Source organism: Ambystoma mexicanum, chromosome 6p (genome assembly GCF_040938575.1).
Source record: "Ambystoma mexicanum isolate Mex_15411 chromosome 6p, UKY_AmexF1_1, whole genome shotgun sequence".
Taxonomy (NCBI): Eukaryota; Metazoa; Chordata; class Amphibia; order Caudata; family Ambystomatidae; genus Ambystoma; species Ambystoma mexicanum.
The window spans coordinates 59,162,967-59,185,030 of record NC_090935.1 but is presented as its reverse complement, the minus strand read 5'-3'; positions in this window follow the sequence as shown (position 1 = coordinate 59,185,030).

The window sequence follows — 22,064 nt, the reverse complement described above, 5'->3', positions numbered from 1 at the left end:
TGTGCCCTGAAGGAGACATTATGGGCACTGCGGGTGGGGGGAGAGAGGAGGAGGGAGAGGGCGCTGCTTTCCCCAGCATGTCTCTCCTTTTGCTCTGCAGGGTGGGCCCTGAAGGAGACCACATGGGCACTGCGGGTGGGGGAGTGAGGAGGAGGGAGAGGGCGCTGCTTTCCCCAGCATGTCTCTCCTTTTGATCTGCAGGGTGGGCCCTGAAGGAGACCTCATGGGCACTGCGGGTGGGGGAGAGAGGAGGAGGGAGACACTCCTTTTCCTCTGCAGGGTGGGCCCTGAAGGAGACATCATGGGCACTCTGGGTGGGGGAGGGAGGATGAGGGAGAGGGTGATGCTTTCCAGCATGTCTCTCCTTTTGCTCTGCACGGTGGGCCCTGAAGTAGACGTTATGGGCAGCGCTGGTGGGAGAGAGAGGAGGAGGAGGGAGAGGGCGCTGCTTTCCCCAGCATATCTCTCCTTTTGCTCTGCAGGGTGGGCCCTGAAGGAGACATTATGGGCACTGCGGCTGGGGGAGAGAGGAGGAGGGAGAGGGCTCTGCTTTCCCAAGCATGTCTGTCCTTTTGCTCCGCAGGGTGTGCCCTGAAGGAGACATTATGGGCACTGCGGATGGGGAGAGAGGAGGAGGGAGAGGGTGCTGCTTTGCCCAGCATGTCTCTCTTTTTTCTCTGCAGGGTGGACCCTGCAGGAGATATCTTGGGCACTGCGGGTGGGCGGGTGGGGGAGAGAGGAGGAGGGAGAGGGCGCTGCTTTCCGCAGCATGTCTCTCCTTTTGCTCTGCAGGGTGGGCTCTGAAGGAGACATTATGGGCACTGCGGATGGGGGAGAGAGGAGGAGGGAGAGGGCGCTGCTTTCCCCAGCATGTCTCTCCTTTTGCTCTGCAAGGTGGGCCCTGAAGGAGACATTATTGGCACTGCGGGTGGGGGAGAGAGGAGGAGGAGGGAGAGGGCGCTGCTTTCCCCAGCATGTTTTTCCTTTTCCTCTGCAAGGTGGGCCCTGGAGGAGACATTATGGGCACTTTGGGTGGGGGAGAGAGTAGGAGGGAGAGGGCGCTGCTTTCCCCAGCATGTCTGTCCTGTTGCTCTGCAGGGTGGGCCCTGCAGGAGATATTATGGGCACTGCGGGTGGGGGAGAGAAGAGGAGGAGGAAGAGGGCGCTGCTTTCCTCAGCATGTCTCTCCTTTTGCTCTGCAGGGTGGGCCCTGAAGGAGACCTCATGGGCACTGCGGGTGGGGGAGAGAGGAGGAGGGAGAGGATGCTGCTTTCCCCAGCATGCCTCTCCTTTTGCTCTGCAGGGTGGGCCCTGAAGGAGACATTATGGGCACTGTGGGTGGGGGAGAGAGGAGGAGGGAAAGGACGCTGCTTTCCCCAGCATGTCTCTCCTTTTCCTCTGCAGGGTGGGCCCTGAAAGAGACATTGTGGGCACTGCGGGTGGGGGAGAGAGGAGGAGGAGAGAGGGCGCTGCTTTCCCCACCATGTCTCTCCTTTTCCTCTGCAGGGTGGGCCCTGAAGGAGACGTTATGGGCACTGCGGGTGGGGAGATAGGAGGAGGGAGAGGGTGCTGCATTCCCCAGCATGTCTCTCCTTTATCTCTGCAGGGTGGGCCCTGAAGGAGACATTAAGGGCACTGCGGGTGGGGGAGAGAGGAGGAGGGAGAGGGCGCTGCTTTCCCTAGCATGTCTCTCCTTTTCCTCTGCAGGGTGGGCACTGAAAGAGACATTATGGGCATTGCAGGTGGGGGAGAGAGGAGGAGGGAGAGGGCGCTATGTTCCCCAGCATGTCTCTCCTTTTCCTCTGCAGGGTGGCCCTGAAGGAGACATTATAATCACTTTGTGTGGGGGAGAGAAAAGTAGGAGGGAGAGGGCGCTGCTTTCCCCAGCATGTCTCTCCTTTTGCTCTGCAGGGTGGGCCCTGAAGACGACCTCATGGGCGCTGCGTGTGGGGGAGTGAGGAGGAGGGAGAGGGCTCTGCTTTCCCCAGCATGTCTCTCCTTTTGCTCTGCAGGGTGGACCCTGAAGGCGACCTCATGGGCACTGCGGGTGGGGGACTGAGGAGGAGGGAGAGGGCGCTGCTTTCCCCAGCATGTCTCTCCTTTTGCTCTGCAGGGTGGACCCTGAAGGAGACCTCATGGGCAGTGCGGGTGTGGGAGAGAGGAGAAGGGAGACTCTCATTTTCCTCTGCAGAGTGGGCCCTGAAGGAGACATTATGGGCACTGCTGGTGGGGTAGAGGAGGAGGAGGGCGCTGCTTGCCCCAGCATGTTTCTGCTTTTGCTCTGCAGGGTGGGCCCTGAAGGAGACATCATGGGCACTCCGGGTGGGGGAGGGAGGAGGAGGGAGAGGGTGATGCTTTCCAGCATGTCTCTCCTTTTGCTCTGCATGGTGGGCCCTGAAGGAGACGTTATGGGCACCGCGGGTTGGAGAGAGAGGAGGAGGAGGGAGAGGGCGCTGCTTTCCCCAGCATGTCTCTCCTTTTGCTCTGTAGGGTGGGCCCTGAAGGAGACATTATGGGCACTGCGGCCTGGGGAGAGAGGAGGAGGGAGAGGGTGCTGCATTCCCCAGCATCTCTGTCCTTTTGCTCTGCAGGGTGTGCCATGAAGGAGACATTATGGGCACTGCGGGTGGGGGGAGAGAGGAGGAGGGAGAGGGCGCTGCTTTCCCCAGCATGTCTCTCCTTTTGCTCTGCAGGGTGGGCCCTGAAGGAGACCACATGGGCACTGCGGGTGGGGGAGTGAGGAGGAGGGAGAGGGCGCTGCTTTCCCCAGCATGTCTCTCCTTTTGCTCTGCAGGGTGGGCCCTGAAGGAGACCTCATGGGCACTGCGGGTGGGGGAGAGAGGAGGAGGGAGACACTCCTTTTCCTCTGCAGGGTGGGCCCTGAAGGAGACATTATGGGCACTGCGGGTGGGGTTGAGAGGAGGAGGCAGAGGGTTCTGCTTTCCCCAGCATGTCTCTCCTTTTGCTCTGCAGCGTGGGCGCTGAAGGAGATCTCATGGGCAATATGGGTGGGGGAGAGAGGAGGAGGGAGAGGGTGCTGCGTTCTCCAGCATGTCTCTCCTTTTGCTCTGCAAGGTCGGCCCTGAAGGAGGCCTCATGGGCACTGCGGGTGAGGGAGAGAGGAGGAGGGAGAGGGCGCTGCTTTCCCCAGCATGTCTCTCCTTTTGCTCTGCAGGGTGGGCCCTGAAGGAGACGTTATGGGCACTGAGGGTGGGGGGGAGGAGGAGGGAGAGTGTGCTGCTTTCCCCAGCATGTCTCTCCTTTTCATCTGCAGGGTGGGCCCTGAAGGAGACCTCATGGGCACTGTGGGTGCGGGAGCGAGGAGGAGGGAGAGGACGCTGCTTTCCCCAGCATGTCTCTTCTTTTGCTCTGCAGGGTGGGCCCTGAAGGAGACATTATGGGCACTGTGGGTGGGGGTGCGAGGAGGAGGGGGGAAAGGGTGCCACTTCCCCCAGCATGTTTCTCCGTTTGCTCTGCAGGGTGGGTCCTGAAGGAGACCTCATGGGCACTGCGCGTGGGGGAGAGAGGAGGAGGGAGAGGGTGCTGCTTTCCCCAGCATGTCTGTCCTTATGCTCTGCAGGTTGTGCCCTGAAGGAGACATTATGGGCACTGCGGGTGGTGGGAGAGAGGAGGAGGGAGAGGGCGCTGCTTTCCCCAGCATGTCTCTCCTTTTGCTCTGCAGGGTGGGCCCTGAAGGAGACCTCATGGGCACTGCGAGTGGGGGAGAGAGGAGGAGGGAGAGGGCGCTGCTTTCCCCAGCATGTCTCTCCTTTTGCTCTGCAGGGTGGGCGCTGAAGGAGATCTCATGGGCAATATGGGTGGGGGAGAGTGGAGGAGGGAGAGGGTGCTGCATTCTCCAGCATGTCTCTCCTTTTGCTCTGCAGAGTCGGCCCTGAAGGAGACCTCATGGGCACTGCGGGTGGGGGAGAGAGGAGGAGGGAGAGGGCGCTGCTTTCCCCAGCATGTGTCTCCTTTTCGTCTGCAGAGTCGGCCCTGAAGGAGACCTCATGGGCACTGCGGGTGAGGGAGAGAGGAGGAGGGAGAGGGCGCGGCTTTCCCCAGCATGTCTCTCCTTTTGCTCTGCAGGGTGGGCCCTGAAGGAGACGTTATGGGCACTGAGGGTGGGGGGGAGGAGGAGGGAGAGGGTGCTGCTTTCCCCAGCATGTCTCTCCTTTTCATCTGCAGGGTGGGCCCTGAAGGAGACATCATGGGCACTCCGGGTGGGGCAGGGAGGAGGAGGGAGAGGGTGATGCTTTCCAGCATGTCTCTCCTTTTGCTCTGCACGGTGGGCCCTGAAGGAGACGTTATGGGCACCGCGGGTTGGAGAGAGAGGAGGAGGAGGGAGAGGGCGCTGCTTTCCCCAGCATGTCTCTCCTTTTGCTCTGCAGGGTGGGCCCTGAAGGAGACATTATGGGCACTGCGGCTGGGGGAGAGAGGAGGAGGGAGAGGGTGCTGCATTCCCCAGCATCTCTGTCCTTTTGCTCTGCAGGGTGTGCCCTGAAGGAGACATTATGGGCACTGCGGGTGGGGGGAGAGAGGAGGAGGGAGAGGGCGCTGCTTTCCCCAGCATGTCTCTCCTTTTGCTCTGCGGGGTGGGCCCTGAAGGAGACCACATGGGCACTGCGGGTGGGGGAGTGAGGAGGAGGGAGAGGGCGCTGCTTTCCCCAGCATGTCTCTCCTTTTGCTCTGCAGGGTGGGCCCTGAAGGAGACCTCATGGGCACTGCGGGTGGGGGAGAGAGGAGGAGGGAGACACTCCTTTTCCTCTGCAGGGTGGGCCCTGAAGGAGACATTATGGGCACTGCGGGTGGGGGTGAGAGGAGGAGGCAGAGGGTGCTGCTTTCCCCAGCATGTCTCTCCTTTTGCTCTGCAGCGTGGGCGCTGAAGGAGATCTCATGGGCAATATGGGTGGGGCAGAGAGGAGGAGGGAGAGGGTGCTGCGTTCTCCAGCATGTCTCTCCTTTTGCTCTGCAGGGTCAGCCCTGAAGGAGGCCTCATGGGCACTGCGGGTGAGGGAGAGAGGAGGAGGGAGAGGGCGCTGCTTTCCCCAGCATGTCTCTCCTTTTGCTCTGCAGGGTGGGCCCTGAAGGAGACGTTATGGGCACTGAGGGTGGGGGGGGAGGAGGAGGGAGAGGGTGCTGCTTTCCCCAGAATGGCTCTCCTTTTCATCTGCAGGGTGGGCCCTGAAGGAGACCTCATGGGCACTGCGGGTGGGGGAGCGAGGAGGAGGGAGAGGACGCTGCTTTCCCCAGCATGTCTCTTCTTTTGCTCTGCAGGGTGGGCCCTGAAGGAGACATTATGGGCACTGTGGGTGGGGGTGCGAGGAGGAGGGGGGAGAGGGTGCCGCTTCCCCCAGCATGTTTCTCCGTTTGCTCTGCAGGGTGGGTCCTGAAGGAGACCTCATGGGCACTGCGCGTGGGGGAGAGAGGAGGAGGGAGAGGGTGCTGCTTTCCCCAGCATGTCTCTCCTTTTGCTCTGCAGGGTGGGCCCTGAAGGAGACCTCATGGGCACTGCGAGTGGGGGAGAGAGGAGGAGGGAGAGGGCGCTGCTTTCCCCAGCATGTCTCTCCTTTTGCTCTGCAGGGTGGGCGCTGAAGGAGATCTCATGGGCAATATGGGTGGGGGAGAGTGGAGGAGGGAGAGGGTGCTGCATTCTCCAGCATGTCTCTCCTTTTGCTCTGCAGAGTCGGCCCTGAAGGAGACCTCATGGGCACTGCGGGTGGGGGAGAGAGGAGGAGGGAGAGGGCGCTGCTTTCCCCAGCATGTCTCTCCTTTTGCTCTGCAGAGTCGGCCCTGAAGGAGACCTCATGGGCACTGCGGGTGAGGGAGAGAGGAGGAGGGAGAGGGTGCGGCTTTCCCCAGCATGTCTCTCCTTTTGCTCTGCAGGGTGGGCCCTGAAGGAGACGTTATGGGCACTGAGGGTGGGGGGGGAGGAGGAGGGAGAGGGTGCTGCTTTCCCTAGCATGTCTCTCCTTTTCATCTGCAGGGTGGGCCCTGAAGGAGACCTCATGGGCACTGCGGGTGGGGGAGAGAGGAGGAGGGAGAGGGTGCTGCTTTCCCCAGCATGTCTCTTCTTTTGCTCTGCAGGTTGTGCCCTGAAGGAGACATTATGGGCACTGCGGGTGGGGGGAGAGAGGAGGAGGGAGAGGGCGCTGCTTTCCCCAGCATGTCTCTCCTTTTGCTCTGCAGGGTGGGCCCTGAAGGAGACCTCATGGGCACTGCGAGTGGGGGAGAGAGGAGGAGGGAGAGGGCGCTGCTTTCCCCAGCATGTCTCTCCTTTTGCTCTGCAGGGTGGGCGCTGAAGGAGATCTCATGGGCAATATGGGTGGGGGAGAGTGGAGGAGGGAGAGGGTGCTGCATTCTCCAGCATGTCTCCCCTTTTGCTCTGCAGAGTCGGCCCTGAAGGAGACCTCATGGGCATTGCGGGTGGGGGAGAGAGGAGGAGGGAGAGGGCGCTGCTTTCCCCAGCATGTCTCTCCTTTTGCTCTGCAGAGTCGGCCCTGAAGGAGACCTCATGGGCACTGCGGGTGAGGGAGAGAGGAGGAGGGAGAGGGCGCGGCTTTCCCCAGCATGTCTCTCCTTTTGCTCTGCAGGGTGGGCCCTGAAGGAGACGTTATGGGCACTGAGGGTGGGGGGGAGGAGGAGGGAGAGGGTGCTGCTTTCCCCAGCATGTCTCTCCTTTTCATCTGCAGGGTGGGCCCTGAAGGAGACCTCATGGGCACTGCGGGTGGGGGAGAGAGGAGGAGGGAGAGGGTGCTGCTTTCCCCAGCATGTCTCTTCTTTTGCTCTGCAGGGTGGGCCCTGAAGGAGACATTATGGGCACTGCGGGTGGGGGAGAGGAGGAGGAGGGAGAGGGCGCTGCTTGCCTCAGCATGTTTCTCCTTTTGCTCTGCAGGGTGGGCCCTGAAGGAGACATCATGGGCACTCTGGGTGGGGGAGGGAGGATGAGGGAGATGGTGATGCTTTCCAGCATGTCTCTCCTTTTGCTCTGCACGGTGGGCCCTGAAGGAGACGTTATGGGCAGCGCTGGTGGGAGAGAGAGGAGGAGGAGGGAGAGGGCGCTGCTTTCCCCAGCATGTCTCTCCTTTTGCTCTGCAGGGTGGGCCCTGAAGGAGACATTATGGGCACTGCGGCTGGGGGAGAGAGGAGGAGGGAGAGGGCTCTGCTTTCCCAAGCATGTCTGTCCTTTTGCTCCGCAGGGTGTGCCCTGAAGGAGACATTATGGGCACTGCGGGTGGGGGGATAGAGGAGGAGGGAGACGGCGCTGCTTTCCCCAGCATGTCTCTCCTTTTGCTCTGCAGGGTGAGCCCTGAAGGAGACCTCATGGGCACTGCGGGTGGGGGAGTGAGGAGGAGGGAGAGGGTGCTGCTTTCCCCACCATGTCTCTCCTTTTGCTCTGCAGGGTGGGCCCTGAAGGAGACCTCATGGGCACTGAGGGTGGGGGGGGGGGAGAGGGTGCTGCTTTCCCCAGCATGTCTCTCCTTTTCATCTGCTGGGTGGGCCCTGAAGGAGACCTCATGGGCACTGCCGGTGGGGGAGCGAGGAGGAGGGAGAGGGCGCTGCTTTCCCCAGCATGTCTCTTCTTTTGCTCTGCAGGGTGGGCCCTGAAGGAGACATTATGGGCACTGCGGGTGGGGGTGCGAGGAGGAGGGGGGAGAGGGTGCCACTTCCCCCAGCATGTTTCTCCGTTTGCTCTGCAGGGTGGGCCCTGAAGGAGACCTCATGAGCACTGCAGGTGGGGGAGAGAGGAGGAGGGAGAGGGTGCTGCTTTCCCCAGCATGTCTCTTTTTTTGCTCTGCAGGGTGGGCCCTGAAGGAGACATTATGGGCGCTGCGGGTGGGGGAGAGAGGAGGAGGGAGAGGGTGCTGCATTCCCCAGCATCTCTGTCCTTTTGCTCTGCAGGGTGTGCCCTGAAGGAGACATTATGGGCACTGCGGGTGGGGGGAGAGAGGAGGAGGTAGAGGGCGCTGCTTTCCCCAGCATGTCTCTCCTTTTGCTCTGCAGGGTGGGCCCTGAAGGAGACCACATGGGCACTGCGGGTGGGGGAGTGAGGAGGAGGGAGAGGGCGCTGCTTTCCCCAGCATGTCTCTCCTTTTGCTCTGCAGGGTGGGCCCTGAAGGAGACCTCATGGGCACTGCGGGTGGGGGAGAGAGGAGGAGGGAGACACTCCTTTTCCTCTGCAGGGTGGGCCCTGAAGGAGACATTATGGGCACTGCGGGTGGGGGTGAGAGGAGGAAGCAGAGGGTGCTGCTTTCCCCAGCATGTCTCTCCTTTTGCTCTGCAGCGTGGGCGCTGAAGGAGATCTCATGGGCAATATGGGTGGGGGAGAGAGGAGGAGGGAGAGGGTGCTGCGTTCTCCAGCATGTCTCTCCTTTTGCTCTGCAGGGTCGGCCCTGAAGGAGGCCTCATGGGCACTGCGGGTGAGGGAGAGAGGAGGAGGGAGAGGGCGCTGCTTTCCCCAGCATGTCTCTCCTTTTGCTCTGCAGGGTGGGCCCTGAAGGAGACGTTATGGGCACTGAGGGTGGGGGGGGGGAGGGAGAGGGTGCTGCTTTCCCCAGCATGGCTCTCCTTTTCATCTGCAGGGTGGGCCCTGAAGGAGACCTCATGGGCACTGCGGGTGGGGGAGCGAGGAGGAGGGAGAGGACGCTGCTTTCCCCAGCATGTCTCTTCTTTTGCTCTGCTGGCTGGGCCTGAAGGAGACATTATGGGCACTGTGGGTGGGGGTGCGAGGAGGAGGGGGGAGAGCGTGCCGCTTCCCCCAGCATGTTTCTCCGTTTGCTCTGCAGGGTGGGTCCCGAAGGAGACCTCATGGGCACTGCGCGTGGGGGAGAGAGGAGGAGGGAGAGGGTGCTGCTTTCCCCAGCATGTCTGTCCTTATGCTCTGCAGGTTATGCCCTGAAGGAGACATTATGGGCACTGCGGGTGGGGGGAGAGAGGAGGAGGGAGAGGGCGCTGCTTTCCCCAGCATGTCTCTCCTTTTGCTCTGCAGGGTGGGCCCTGAAGGAGACCTCATGGGCACTGCGAGTGGGGGAGAGAGGAGGAGGGAGAGGGCGCTGCTTTCCCCAGCATGTCTCTCCTTTTGCTCTGCAGGGTGGGCGCTGAAGGAGATCTCATGGGCAATATGGGTGGGGGAGAGTGGAGGAGGGAGAGGGTGCTGCATTCTCCAGCATGTCTGTCCTTTTGCTCTGCAGATTCGGCCCTGAAGGAGACCTCATGGGCACTGCGGGTGGGGGAGAGAGGAGGAGGGAGAGGGCGCTGCTTTCCCCAGCATGTCTCTCCTTTTGCTCTGCAGAGTCGGCCCTGAAGGAGACCTCATGGGCACTGCGGGTGAGGGAGAGACGAGGAGGGAGAGGGCGCGGCTTTCCCCAGCATGTCTCTCCTTTTGCTCTGCAGGGTGGGCCCTGAAGGAGACGTTATAGGCACTGAGGGTGGGGGGAGGAGGAGGGAGAGGGTGCTGCTTTCCCCAGCATGTCTCTCCTTTTCATCTGCAGGGTGGGCCCTGAAGGAGACCTCATGGGCACTGCGGGTGGGGTAGAGAGGAGGAGGGAGAGGGTCCTGCTTTCCCCAGCATGTCTCTTCTTTTGCTCTGCAGGTTGTGCCCTGAAGGAGACATTATGGGCACTGCGGGTGGGGGGAGAGAGGAGGAGGGAGAGGGCGCTGCTTTCCCCAGCATGTCTCTCCTTTTGCTCTGCAGGGTGGGCCCTGAAGGAGACCTCATGGGCACTGCGAGTGGGGGAGAGAGGAGGAGGGAGAGGGCGCTGCTTTCCCCAGCATGTCTCTCCTTTTGCTCTGCAGGGTGGGCGCTGAAGGAGATCTCATGGGCAATATGGGTGGGGGAGAGTGGAGGAGGGAGAGGGTGCTGCATTCTCCAGCATGTCTCTCCTTTTGCTCTGCAGAGTCGGCCCTGAAGGAGACCTCATGGGCACTGCGGGTGGGGGAGAGAGGAGGAGGGAGAGGGCGCTGCTTTCCCCAGCATGTCTCTCCTTTTGCTCTGCAGAGTCGGCCCTGAAGGAGACCTCATGGGCACTGCGGGTGAGGGAGAGAGGAGGAAGGAGAGGGCGCGGCTTTCCCCAGCATGTCTCTCCTTTTGCTCTGCAGGGTGGGCCCTGAAGGAGATGTTATGGGCACTGAGGGTGGGGGGGAGGAGGAGGGAGAGGGTTCTGCTTTCCCCACCATGTCTCTCCTTTTCATCTGCAGGGTGGGCCCTGAAGGAGACCTCATGGGCACTGCGAGTGGGGGAGAGAGGAGGAGGGAGAGGGTGCTGCTTTCCCCAGCATGTCTCTCCTTTTGCTCTGCAGGGTGGGCCCTGAAGGAGACATTATGGGCACTGCGGCTGGGGGAGAGAGGAGGAGGGAGAGGCCTCTGCTTTCCCAAGCATGTCTGTCCTTTTGCTCCGCAGGGTGTGCCCTGAAGGAGACATTATGGGCACTGCGGGTGGGGGGAGAGAGGAGGAGGGAGAGGGTGCTGCTTTCCCCAGCATGTCTCTCCTTTTCATCTGCAGGGTGGGCCCTGAAGGAGACCTCATGGGCACTGCGGGTGGGGGAGAGAGGAGGAGGGAGAGGGTGCTGCTTTCCCCAGCATGTCTCTTCTTTTGCTCTGCAGGTTGTGCCCTGAAGGAGACATTATGGGCACTGTGGGTGGGGGGAGAGAGGAGGAGGGAGAGGGCGCTGCTTTCCCCAGCATGTCTCTCCTTTTGCTCTGCAGGGTGGGCCCTGAAGGAGACCTCATGGGCACTGCGAGTGGGGGAGAGAGGAGGAGGGAGAGGGCGCTGCTTTCCCCAGCATGTCTCTCCTTTTGCTCTGCAGGGTGGGCGCTGAAGGAGATCTCATGGGCAATATGGGTGGGGGAGAGTGGAGGAGGGAGAGGGTGCTGCATTCTCCAGCATGTCTCTCCTTTTGCTCTGCAGAGTCGGCCCTGAAGGAGACCTCATGGGCACTGCGGGTGGGGGAGAGAGGAGGAGGGAGAGGGCGCTGCTTTCCCCAGCATGTCTCTCCTTTTGCTCTGCAGAGTCGGCCCTGAAGGAGACCTCATGGGCACTGCGGGTGAGGGAGAGAGGAGGAGGGAGAGGGCGCGGCTTTCCCCAGCATGTCTCTCCTTTTGCTCTGCAGGGTGGGCCCTGAAGGAGATGTTATGGGCACTGAGGGTGGGGGGAGGAGGAGGGAGAGGGTGCTGCTTTCCCCAGCATGTCTCTCCGTTTCATCTGCAGGGTGGGCCCTGAAGGAGACCTCATGGGCACTGCGGGTGGGGGAGAGAGGAGGAGGGAGAGGGTGCTGCTTTCCCCAGCATGTCTCTTCTTTTGCTCTGCAGGGTGGGCCCTGAAGGAGACATTATGGGCACTGCGGGTGGGGGAGAGGAGGAGGAGGGAGAGGGCGCTGCTTGCCTCAGCATGTTTCTCCTTTTGCTCTGCAGGGTGGGCCCTGAAGGAGACATCATGGGCATTCTGGGTGGGGGAGGGAGGATGAGGGAGATGGTGATGCTTTCCAGCATGTCTCTCCTTTTGCTCTGCACGGTGGGCCCTGAAGGAGACGTTATGGGAAGCGCTGGTGGGAGAGAGAGGAGGAGGAGGGAGAGGGCGCTGCTTTCCCCAGCATGTCTCTCCTTTTGCTCTGCAGGGTGGGCCCTGAAGGAGACATTATGGGCACTGCGGCTGGGGGAGAGAGGAGGAGGGAGAGGGCTCTGCTTTCCCAAGCATGTCTGTCCTTTTGCTCCGCAGGGTGTGCCCTGAAGGAGACATTATGGGCACTGCGGGTGGGGGGAGAGAGGAGGAGGGAGACGGCGCTGCTTTCCCCAGCATGTCTCTCCTTTTGCTCTGCAGGGTGGGCCCTGAAGGAGACCTCATGGGCACTGCGGGTGGGGGAGTGAGGAGGAGGGAGAGGGTGCTGCTTTCCCCACCATGTCTCTCCTTTTGCTCTGCAGGGTGGGCCCTGAAGGAGACCTCATGGGCACTGAGGGTGGGGGGGGGGAGAGGGTGCTGCTTTCCCCAGCATGTCTCTCCTTTTCATCTGCTGGGTGGGCCCTGAAGGAGACCTCATGGGCACTGCTGGTGGGGGAGCGAGGAGGAGGGAGAGGGCGCTGCTTTCCCCAGCATGTCTCTTCTTTTGCTCTGCAGGGTGGGCCCTGAAGGAGACATTATGGGCACTGCGGGTGGGGGTGCGAGGAGGAGGGGGGAGAGGGTGCCACTTCCCCCAGCATGTTTCTCCGTTTGCTCTGCAGGGTGGGCCCTGAAGGAGACCTCATGAGCACTGCAGGTGGGGGAGAGAGGAGGAGGGAGAGGGTGCTGCTTTCCCCAGCATGTCTCTTTTTTTGCTCTGCAGGGTGGGCCCTGAAGGAGACATTATGGGCGCTGCGGGTGGGGGAGAGGAGGAGGAGGAAGAGGGCGCTGCTTGCCCCAGCATGTTTCTCCTTTTGCTCTGCAGGGTGGGCCCTGAAGGAGACATCATGGGCACTGCGGGTGGGGGAGAGAGGAGGAGGAGGGAGAGGGCACTGCTTTCCTCAGCATCTCTCCTTTTCCTCTGCAGGGTGGGCCCTGAAGGAGACATTATGCGTACTGCGGGCGGAGGAGAGAGGCGTAGGGAGAGAATGCTGCTTTCCCTAGCATGTCTCTCCTTTTGCTCTGCAGGGTGGGCCCTGAAGGAGACCTCATGGGCACTGAGGGTGGGGGAAGGAGGAGGGAGAGGGTGCTGCTTTCCCCAGCATGTCTCTCCTTTTCATCTGCAGGGTGGGCCCTGAAGGAGACCTCATGGGCACTGTGGGTGGGGGAGCGAGGAGGAGGGAGAGGACGCTGCTTTCCCCAGCATGTCTCTTCTTTTGCTCTGCAGGGTGGGCCCTGAAGGAGACATTATGGGCACTGCGGGTGGGGGGAGAGAGGAGGAGGGAGAGGGTGCTGCTTTCCCCAGCATGTCTCTCCTTTTCATCTGCAGGGTGGGCCCTGAAGGAGACCTCATGGGCACTGCGGGTGGGGGAGAGAGGAGGAGGGAGAGGGTGCTGCTTTCCTCAGCATGTCTCTTCTTTTGCTCTGCAGGTTGTGCCCTGAAGGAGACATTATGGGCACTGTGGGTGGGGGGAGAGAGGAGGAGGGAGAGGGCGCTGCTTTCCCCAGCATGTCTCTCCTTTTGCTCTGCAGGGTGGGCCCTGAAGGAGACCTCATGGGCACTGCGAGTGGGGGAGAGAGGAGGAGGGAGAGGGCGCTGCTTTCCCCAGCATGTCTCTCCTTTTGCTCTGCAGGGTGGGCGCTGAAGGAGATCTCATGGGCAATATGGGTGGGGGAGAGTGGAGGAGGGAGAGGGTGCTGCATTCTCCAGCATGTCTCTCCTTTTGCTCTGCAGAGTCGGCCCTGAAGGAGACCTCATGGGCACTGCGGGTGGGGGAGAGAGGAGGAGGGAGAGGGCGCTGCTTTCCCCAGCATGTCTCTCCTTTTGCTCTGCAGAGTCGGCCCTGAAGGAGACCTCATGGGCACTGCGGGTGAGGGAGAGAGGAGGAGGGAGAGGGCGCGGCTTTCCCCAGCATGTCTCTCCTTTTGCTCTGCAGGGTGGGCCCTGAAGGAGATGTTATGGGCACTGAGGGTGGGGGGAGGAGGAGGGAGAGGGTGCTGCTTTCCCCAGCATGTCTCTCCGTTTCATCTGCAGGGTGGGCCCTGAAGGAGACCTCATGGGCACTGCGGGTGGGGGAGAGAGGAGGAGGGAGAGGGTGCTGCTTTCCCCAGCATGTCTCTTCTTTTGCTCTGCAGGGTGGGCCCTGAAGGAGACATTATGGGCACTGCGGGTGGGGGAGAGGAGGAGGAGGGAGAGGGCGCTGCTTGCCTCAGCATGTTTCTCCTTTTGCTCTGCAGGGTGGGCCCTGAAGGAGACATCATGGGCATTCTGGGTGGGGGAGGGAGGATGAGGGAGATGGTGATGCTTTCCAGCATGTCTCTCCTTTTGCTCTGCACGGTGGGCCCTGAAGGAGACGTTATGGGCAGCGCTGGTGGGAGAGAGAGGAGGAGGAGGGAGAGGGCGCTGCTTTCCCCAGCATGTCTCTCCTTTTGCTCTGCAGGGTGGGCCCTGAAGGAGACATTATGGGCACTGCGGCTGGGGGAGAGAGGAGGAGGGAGAGGGCTCTGCTTTCCCAAGCATGTCTGTCCTTTTGCTCCGCAGGGTGTGCCCTGAAGGAGACATTATGGGCACTGCGGGTGGGGGGAGAGAGGAGGAGGGAGACGGCGCTGCTTTCCCCAGCATGTCTCTCCTTTTGCTCTGCAGGGTGGGCCCTGAAGGAGACCTCATGGGCACTGCGGGTGGGGGAGTGAGGAGGAGGGAGAGGGTGCTGCTTTCCCCACCATGTCTCTCCTTTTGCTCTGCAGGGTGGGCCCTGAAGGAGACCTCATGGGCACTGAGGGTGGGGGGGGGAGAGGGTGCTGCTTTCCCCAGCATGTCTCTCCTTTTCATCTGCTGGGTGGGCCCTGAAGGAGACCTCATGGGCACTGCTGGTGGGGGAGCGAGGAGGAGGGAGAGGGCGCTGCTTTCCCCAGCATGTCTCTTCTTTTGCTCTGCAGGGTGGGCCCTGAAGGAGACATTATGGGCACTGCGGGTGGGGGTGCGAGGAGGAGGGGGGAGAGGGTGCCACTTCCCCCAGCATGTTTCTCCGTTTACTCTGCAGGGTGGGCCCTGAAGGAGACCTCATGAGCACTGCAGGTGGGGGAGAGAGGAGGAGGGAGAGGGTGCTGCTTTCCCCAGCATGTCTCTTTTTTTGCTCTGCAGGGTGGGCCCTGAAGGAGACATTATGGGCGCTGCGGGTGGGGGAGAGGAGGAGGAGGAAGAGGGCGCTGCTTGCCCCAGCATGTTTCTCCTTTTGCTCTGCAGGGTGGGCCCTGAAGGAGACATCATGGGCACTGCGGGTGGGGGAGAGAGGAGGAGGAGGGAGAGGGCACTGCTTTCCTCAGCATCTCTCCTTTTCCTCTGCAGGGTGGGCCCTGAAGGAGACATTATGCGTACTGCGGGCGGAGGAGAGAGGCGTAGGGAGAGAATGCTGCTTTCCCCAGCATGTCTCTCCTTTTGCTCTGCAGGGTGGGCCCTGAAGGAGACCTCATGGGCACTGAGGGTGGGGGAAGGAGGAGGGAGAGGGTGCTGCTTTCCCCAGCATGTCTCTCCTTTTCATCTGCAGGGTGGGCCCTGAAGGAGACCTCATGGGCACTGTGGGTGGGGGAGCGAGGAGGAGGGAGAGGACGCTGCTTTCCCCAGCATGTCTCTTCTTTTGCTCTGCAGGGTGGGCCCTGAAGGAGACATTATGGGCACTGTGGGTGGGGGTGCGAGGAGGAGGGGGGAGAGGGTGCCGCTTCCCCCAGCATGTTTCTCCGTTTGCTCTGCAGGGTGGGTCCTGAAGGAGACCTCATGGGCACTGCGCGTGGGGGAGAGAGGAGGAGGGAGAGGGTGCTGCTTTCCCCAGCATGTCTGTCCTTATGCTCTGCAGGTTGTGCCCTGAAGGAGACATTATGGGTACTGCGGGTGGGGGGAGAGAGGAGGAGGGAGAGGGCGCTGCTTTCCCCAGCATGTCTCTCCTTTTGCTCTGCAGGGTGGGCCCTGAAGGAGACCTCATGGGCACTGCGAGTGGGGGAGAGAGGAGGAGGGAGAGGGCGCTGCTTTCCCCAGCATGTCTCTCCTTTTGCTCTGCAGGGTGGGCGCTGAAGGAGATCTCATCGGCAATATGGGTGGGGGAGAGTGGAGGAGGGAGAGGGTGCTGCATTCTCCAGCATGTCTCTCCTTTTGCTCTGCAGAGTCGGCCCTGAAGGAGACCTCATGGGCACTGCGGGTGGGGGAGAGAGGAGGAGGGAGAGGGCGCTGCTTTCCCCAGCATGTCTCTCCTTTTGCTCTGCAGAGTCGGCCCTGAAGGAGACCTCATGGGCACTGCGGGTGAGGGAGAGAGGAGGAGGGAGAGGGCGCGGCTTTCCCCAGCATGTCTCTACTTTTGCTCTGCAGGGTGGGCCCTGAAGGAGACGTTATGGGCACTGAGGGTGGGGGGGAGGAGGAGGGAGAGGGTGCTGCTTTCCCCAGCATGTCTCTCCTTTTCATCTGCAGGGTGGGCCCTGAAGGAGACATCATGGGCACTGCGGGTGGGGGAGGGAGGAGGAGGGAGAGGGTGATGCTTTCCAGCATGTCTCTCCTTTTGCTCTGCACGGTGGGCCCTGAAGGAGACGTTATGGGCACCGCGGGTTGGAGAGAGAGGAGGAGGAGGGAGAGGGCGCTGCTTTCCCCAGCATCTCTCTCCTTTTGCTCTGCAGGGTGGGCCCTGAAGGAGACATTATGGGCACTGCGGCTGGGGGAGAGAGGAGGAGGGAGAGGGTGCTGCATTCCCCAGCATCTCTGTCCTTTTGCTCTGCAGGGTGTGCCCTGAAGGAGACATTATGGGCACTGCGGGTGGGGGGAGAGAGGAGGAGGGAGAGGGCGCTGCTTTCCCCAGCATGTCTCTCCTTTTGCTCTGCAGGGTGGGCCCTGAAGGAGACCTCATGGGCACTGCGGGTGGGGGAGAGAGGAGGAGGGAGACACTCCTTTTCCTCTGCAGGGTGGGCCCTGAAGGAGACATTATGGGCACTGCGGGTGGGGGTGAGAGGAGGAGGCAGAGGGTGCTGCTTTCCCCAGCATGTCTCTCCTTTTGCTCTGCAGCGTGGGCGCTGAAGGAGATCTCATGGGCAATATGGGTGGGGGAGAGAGGAGGAGGGAGAGGGTGCTGCGTTCTCCAGCATGTCTCTCCTTTTGCTCTGCAGGGTCGGCCCTGAAGGAGGCCTCATGGGCACTGCGGGTGAGGGAGAGAGGAGGAGGGAGAGGGCGCTGCTTTCCCCAGCATGTCTCTCCTTTTGCTCTGCAGGGTGGGCCCTGAAGGAGACGTTATGGGCACTGAGGGTGGGGGGGAGGAGGAGGGAGAGGGTGCTGCTTTCCCCAGCATGTCTCTCCTTATCATCTGCAGGGTGGGCCCTGAAGGAGACCTCATGGGCACTGCGGGTGGGGGAGCGAGGAGGAGGGAGAGGACGCTGCTTTCCCCAGCATGTCTCTTCTTTTGCTCTGCAGGGTGGGCCCTGAAGGAGACATTATGGGCACTGTGGGTGGGGGTGCGAGGAGGAGGGGGGAGAGGGTGCCGCTTCCCCCAGCATGTTTCTCCATTTGCTCTGCAGGGTGGGTCCTGAAGGAGGCCTCATGGGCACTGCGCGTGGGGGAGAGAGGAGGAGGGAGAGGATGCTGCTTTCCCCAGCATGTCTGTCCTTATGCTCTGCAGGTTGTGCCCTGAAGGAGACATTATGGGCACTGCGGGTGGGGGGAGAGAGGAGGAGGGAGAGGGCGCTGCTTTCCCCAGCATGTCTCTCCTTTTGCTCTGCAGGGTGGGCCCTGAAGGAGACCTCATGGGCACTGCGAGTGGGGGAGAGAGGAGGAGGGAGAGGGCGCTGCTTTCCCCAGCATGTCTCTCCTTTTGCTCTGCAGGGTGGGCGCTGAAGGAGATCTCATGGGCAATATGGGTGGGGGAGAGTGGAGGAGGGAGAGGGTGCTGCATTCTCCAGCATGTCTCTCCTTTTGCTCTGCAGAGTCAGCCCTGAAGGAGACCTCATGGGCACTGCGGGTGGGGGAGAGAGGAGGAGGGAGAGGGCGCTGCTTTCCCCAGCATGTCTCTCCTTTTGCTCTGCAGAGTCGGCCCTGAAGGAGACCTCATGGGCACTGCGGGTGAGGGAGAGAGGAGGAGGGAGAGGGCGCGGCTTTCCCCAGCATGTCTCTCCTTTTGCTCTGCAGGGTGGGCCCTGAAGGAGACGTTATGGGCACTGAGGGTGGGGGGGAGGAGGAGGGAGAGGGTGCTGCTTTCCCCAGCATGTCTCTCCTTTTCATCTGCAGGGTGGGCCCTGAAGGAGACCTCATGGGCACTGCGGGTGGGGGAGAGAGGAGGAGGGAGAGGGTGCTGCTTTCCCCAGCATGTCTCTTCTTTTGCTCTGCAGGTTATGCCCTGAAGGAGACATTATGGGCACTGCGGGTGGGGGGAGAGAGGAGGAGGGAGAGGGCGCTGCTTTCCCCAGCATGTCTCTCCTTTTGCTCTGCAGGGTGGGCCCTGAAGGAGACCTCATGGGCACTGCGAGTGGGGGAGAGAGGAGGAGGGAGAGGGCGCTGCTTTCCCCATCATGTCTCTCCTTTTGCTCTGCAGGGTGGGCGCTGAAGGAGATCTCATGGGCAATATGGGTGGGGGAGAGTGGAGGAGGGAGAGGGTGCTGCCTTCTCCAGCATGTCTCTCCTTTTGCTCTGCAGAGTCGGCCCTGAAGGAGACCTCATGGGCACTGCGGGTGGGGGAGAGAGGAGGAGGGAGAGGGCGCTGCTTTCCCCAGCATGTCTCTCCTTTTGCTCTGCAGAGTCGGCCCTGAAGGAGACCTCATGGGCACTGCGGGTGAGGGAGAGAGGAGGAGGGAGAGGGCGCGGCTTTCCCCAGCATGTCTCTCCTTTTGCTCTGCAGGGTGGGCCCTGAAGGAGACGTTATGGGCACTGAGGGTGGGGGGGAGGAGGAGGGAGAGGGTGCTGCTTTCCCCAGCATGTCTCTCCTTTTCATCTGCAGGGTGGGCCCTGAAGGAGACCTCATGGGCACTGCGGGTGGGGGAGAGAGGAGGAGGGAGAGGGTGCTGCTTTCCCCAGCATGTCTCTTCTTTTGCTCTGCAGGGTGGGCCCTGAAGGAGACATTATGGGCACTGCGGGTGGGGGAGAGGAGGAGGAGGGAGAGGGCGCTGTTTGCCTCAGCATGTTTCTCCTTTTGCTCTGCAGGGTGGGCCCTGAAGGAGACATCATGGGCACTCTGGGTGGGGGAGGGAGGATGAGGGAGATGGTGATGCTTTCCAGCATGTCTCTCCTTTTGCTCTGCACGGTGGGCCCTGAAGGAGACGTTATGGGCAGCGCTGGTGGGAGAGAGAGGAGGAGGAGGGAGAGGGCGCTGCTTTCCCCAGCATGTCTCTCCTTTTGCTCTGCAGGGTGGGCCCTGAAGGAGACATTATGGGCACTGCGGCTGGGGGAGAGAGGAGGAGGGAGAGGGCTCTGCTTTCCCAAGCATGTCTGTCCTTTTGCTACGCAGGGTGTGCCCTGAAGGAGACATTATGGGCACTGCGGGTGGGGGGAGAGAGGAGGAGGGAGACGTCGCTGCTTTCCCCAGCATGTCTCTCCTTTTGCTCTGCAGGGTGGGCCCTGAAGGAGACCTCATGGGCACTGCGGGTGGGGGAGTGAGGAGGAGGGAGAGGGTGCTGCTTTCCCCAGCATGTCTCTCCTTTTGCTCTGCAGGGTGGGCCCTGAAGGAGACCTCATGGGCACTGAGGGTGGGGGGGAGAGGGTGCTGCTTTCCCCAGCATGTCTCTCCTTTTCATCTGCTGGGTGAGCCCTGAAGGAGACCTCATGGGCACTGCCGGTGGGGGAGCGAGGAGGGTGGAGAGGGCGCTGCTTTCCCCAGCATGTCTCTTCTTTTGCTCTGCAGGGTGGGCCCTGAAGGAGACATTATGGGCACTGCGGGTGGGGGTGCGAGGAGGAGGGGGGAGAGGGTGCCACTTCCCCCAGCATGTTTCTCCGTTTGCTCTGCAGGGTGGGCCCTGAAGGAGACCTCATGAGCACTGCAGGTGGGGGAGAGAGGAGGAGGGAGAGGGTGCTGCTTTCCCCAGCATGTCTCTTTTTTTGCTCTGCAGGGTGGGCCCTGAAGGAGACATTATGGGCGCTGCGGGTGGGGGAGAGGACGAGGAGGAAGAGGGCGCTGCTTGCCCCAGCATGCTTCTCCTTTTGCTCTGCAGTGTGGGCCCTGAAGGAGACATCATGGGCACTGCGGGTGGGGGAGAGAGGAGGAGGAGGGAGAGGGCACTGCTTTCCTCAGCATCTCTCCTTTTCCTCTGCAGGGTGGGCCCTGAAGGAGACATTATGCGTACTGCGGGCGGAGGAGAGAGGCGTAGGGAGAGAATGCTGCTTTCCCCAGCATGTCTCTCCTTTTTCTCTGCAGGGTGGGCCCTGAAGGAGACCTCATGGGCACTGCGGGTGGGGGAGAGAGGAGGAGGGAGAGGGTGCTGCTTTCCCCAGCATGTCTCTCCTTTTCCTCTGCATTGTGGGCAATGAAGGAGACATTATGGGCATTGCAGGTGGGGGAGAGAGGAGGAGGGAGAGGGTGCTACGTTCCCGAGCATGTCTCTCCTTTTCCTCTGCAGGGTGGGCCCTGAAGGAGACATTATGGGCACTGCGGGTGGGGGATAGAAAAGTAGGAGGGAGAGGGTGCTGCTTTCCCCAGCATGTCTCTCCTTTTTCTCTGCAGGGTGGGCCCTGAAGGAGACATTATGGGCACTGCGGGTGGGGGAGAGAGAAAGAGGGAGAGGGCACTGCTTGCCACAGCATGTCTCTCCTTTTGCTCTGCAGGGTGGGCCCTGAAAGAGACCTTATGGGCACTGCAGGTGGGAGGGAGGGAGGAGGAGGGAGAGGGCGCTGCTTTCCCCAGCATGTCTCCCCTTTTGCTCAGCAGGGTGGCCCCTGAAGGAGACATTATGGGCACTGCGGGTGGGGGAGCGAGGAGGAGGAGGAAGAGGGTGATGCTTTGGCCATCATGTCTCTCCTTTTGCCATTCAGGGTCGGGCCCTGCAGGAGATATTATGGCAAGGCGGGTGGGGGAGAGAGGAGGAGGGAGAGGGCGCTGCTTTCCCCAGCATGTCTCTCCTTTTGCTCTGCAGGGTGGGCCATGCAGGAGATATTATGGGCACTGCGGGTGGAGGAGAGAGGCGTAGGGAGAGAATGCTGCTTTCCCCAGCATGTCTCTCCTTTTGCTATGCAGGGTGGGCCCTGAAGGAGACCTCATGGACACTGCGGTTGGGGAGAAAGGAGGTGGGAGAGGGTGCTGCTTTCCCCAGCATGTCTCTCCTTTTGCTCTGCAGGGTGGGCCCTGAAGGAGATATTATGGGCACTGTGGGTGGGGGAGAGAGGAGGAGGGAGAGGGTGCTGCTTTCCCCAGCATGTCTCTTCTTTTCCTCTGCAGGGTGGGCCCTGAAGGAGACATTGTGGGCACTGCAGGTGGGGGAGAGAGGAGGAGGGAGAGGGCACTGCTTTCCCCAGCATGTCTCTCCTTTTCCTCTGCATGGTGGGCCCTGAAGGAGACATTATGGGCACTGCGGGTGGGGGAGAGAGGAGGAGGGAGAGGGCACTGCTTTCCCCAGCATGTCTCTCCTTTTCCTCTGCAGGGTGGGCAATGAAAGAGACATTATGGGCATTGCAGGTGGGGGAGAGAGGAGGAGGGAGAGGGTGCTATGTTCCCCAGCATGTCTTCTCTTTTCCTCTGCAGGGTGGGCCCTGAAGGAGACATTATGGGCACTGCGGGTGGGGGATAGAAAGGTAGGAGGGAGAGGGTGCTGCTTTCCCCAGCATGTCTCTCGTTTTCCTCTGCAGGGTGGGCCCTGAAAGAGACCTTATGGGCATTGCAGGTGGGAGGGAAGGAGGAGGAGGGAGAGGGCGCTGCTTTCCCCAGCATGTCTCCCCTTTTGCTCAGCAGGGTGGGCCCTGAAGGAGACATTATGGGCACTGCGGGTGGGGGAGGGAGGAGGAGGAGGGAGAGTGTGATGCTTTCCCCAGCATGTCTCTCCTTTTGCTCTGCAGGGTGGGCCATGCAGGAGATATTATGGGCACTGCGGGTTGGGGTGAGAGGAGGAGGGAGAGGGCGCTGATTTCCCCAGCATGTCTCTCCTTTTGCTCTGCAGGGTGGGCCATGCAGGAGATATTATGGGCACTGTGGGTTGGGGTGAGAGGAGGAGGGAGAGGGCGCTGATTTCCCCAGCATGTCTCTCCTTTTGCTCTGCAGAGTCGGCCCTGAAGGAGACCTCATGGGCACTGCGGGTGAGGGAGAGAGGAGGAGGGAGAGGGCGCTGCTTTCCCCAGCATGTCTCTCCTTTTGCTCTGCAGGGTGAGCCCTGAAGGAGATGTTATGGGCACTGAGGGTGGGGGGTGAGGAGGGAGAGGGTGCTGCTTTCCCCAGCATGTCTCTCCTTTTCATCTGCTGGGTGGGCCCTGAAGGAGACCTCATGGGCACTGCTGATGGGGTAGCGAGGAGGAGGGAGAGGGCGCTGCTTTCCCCAG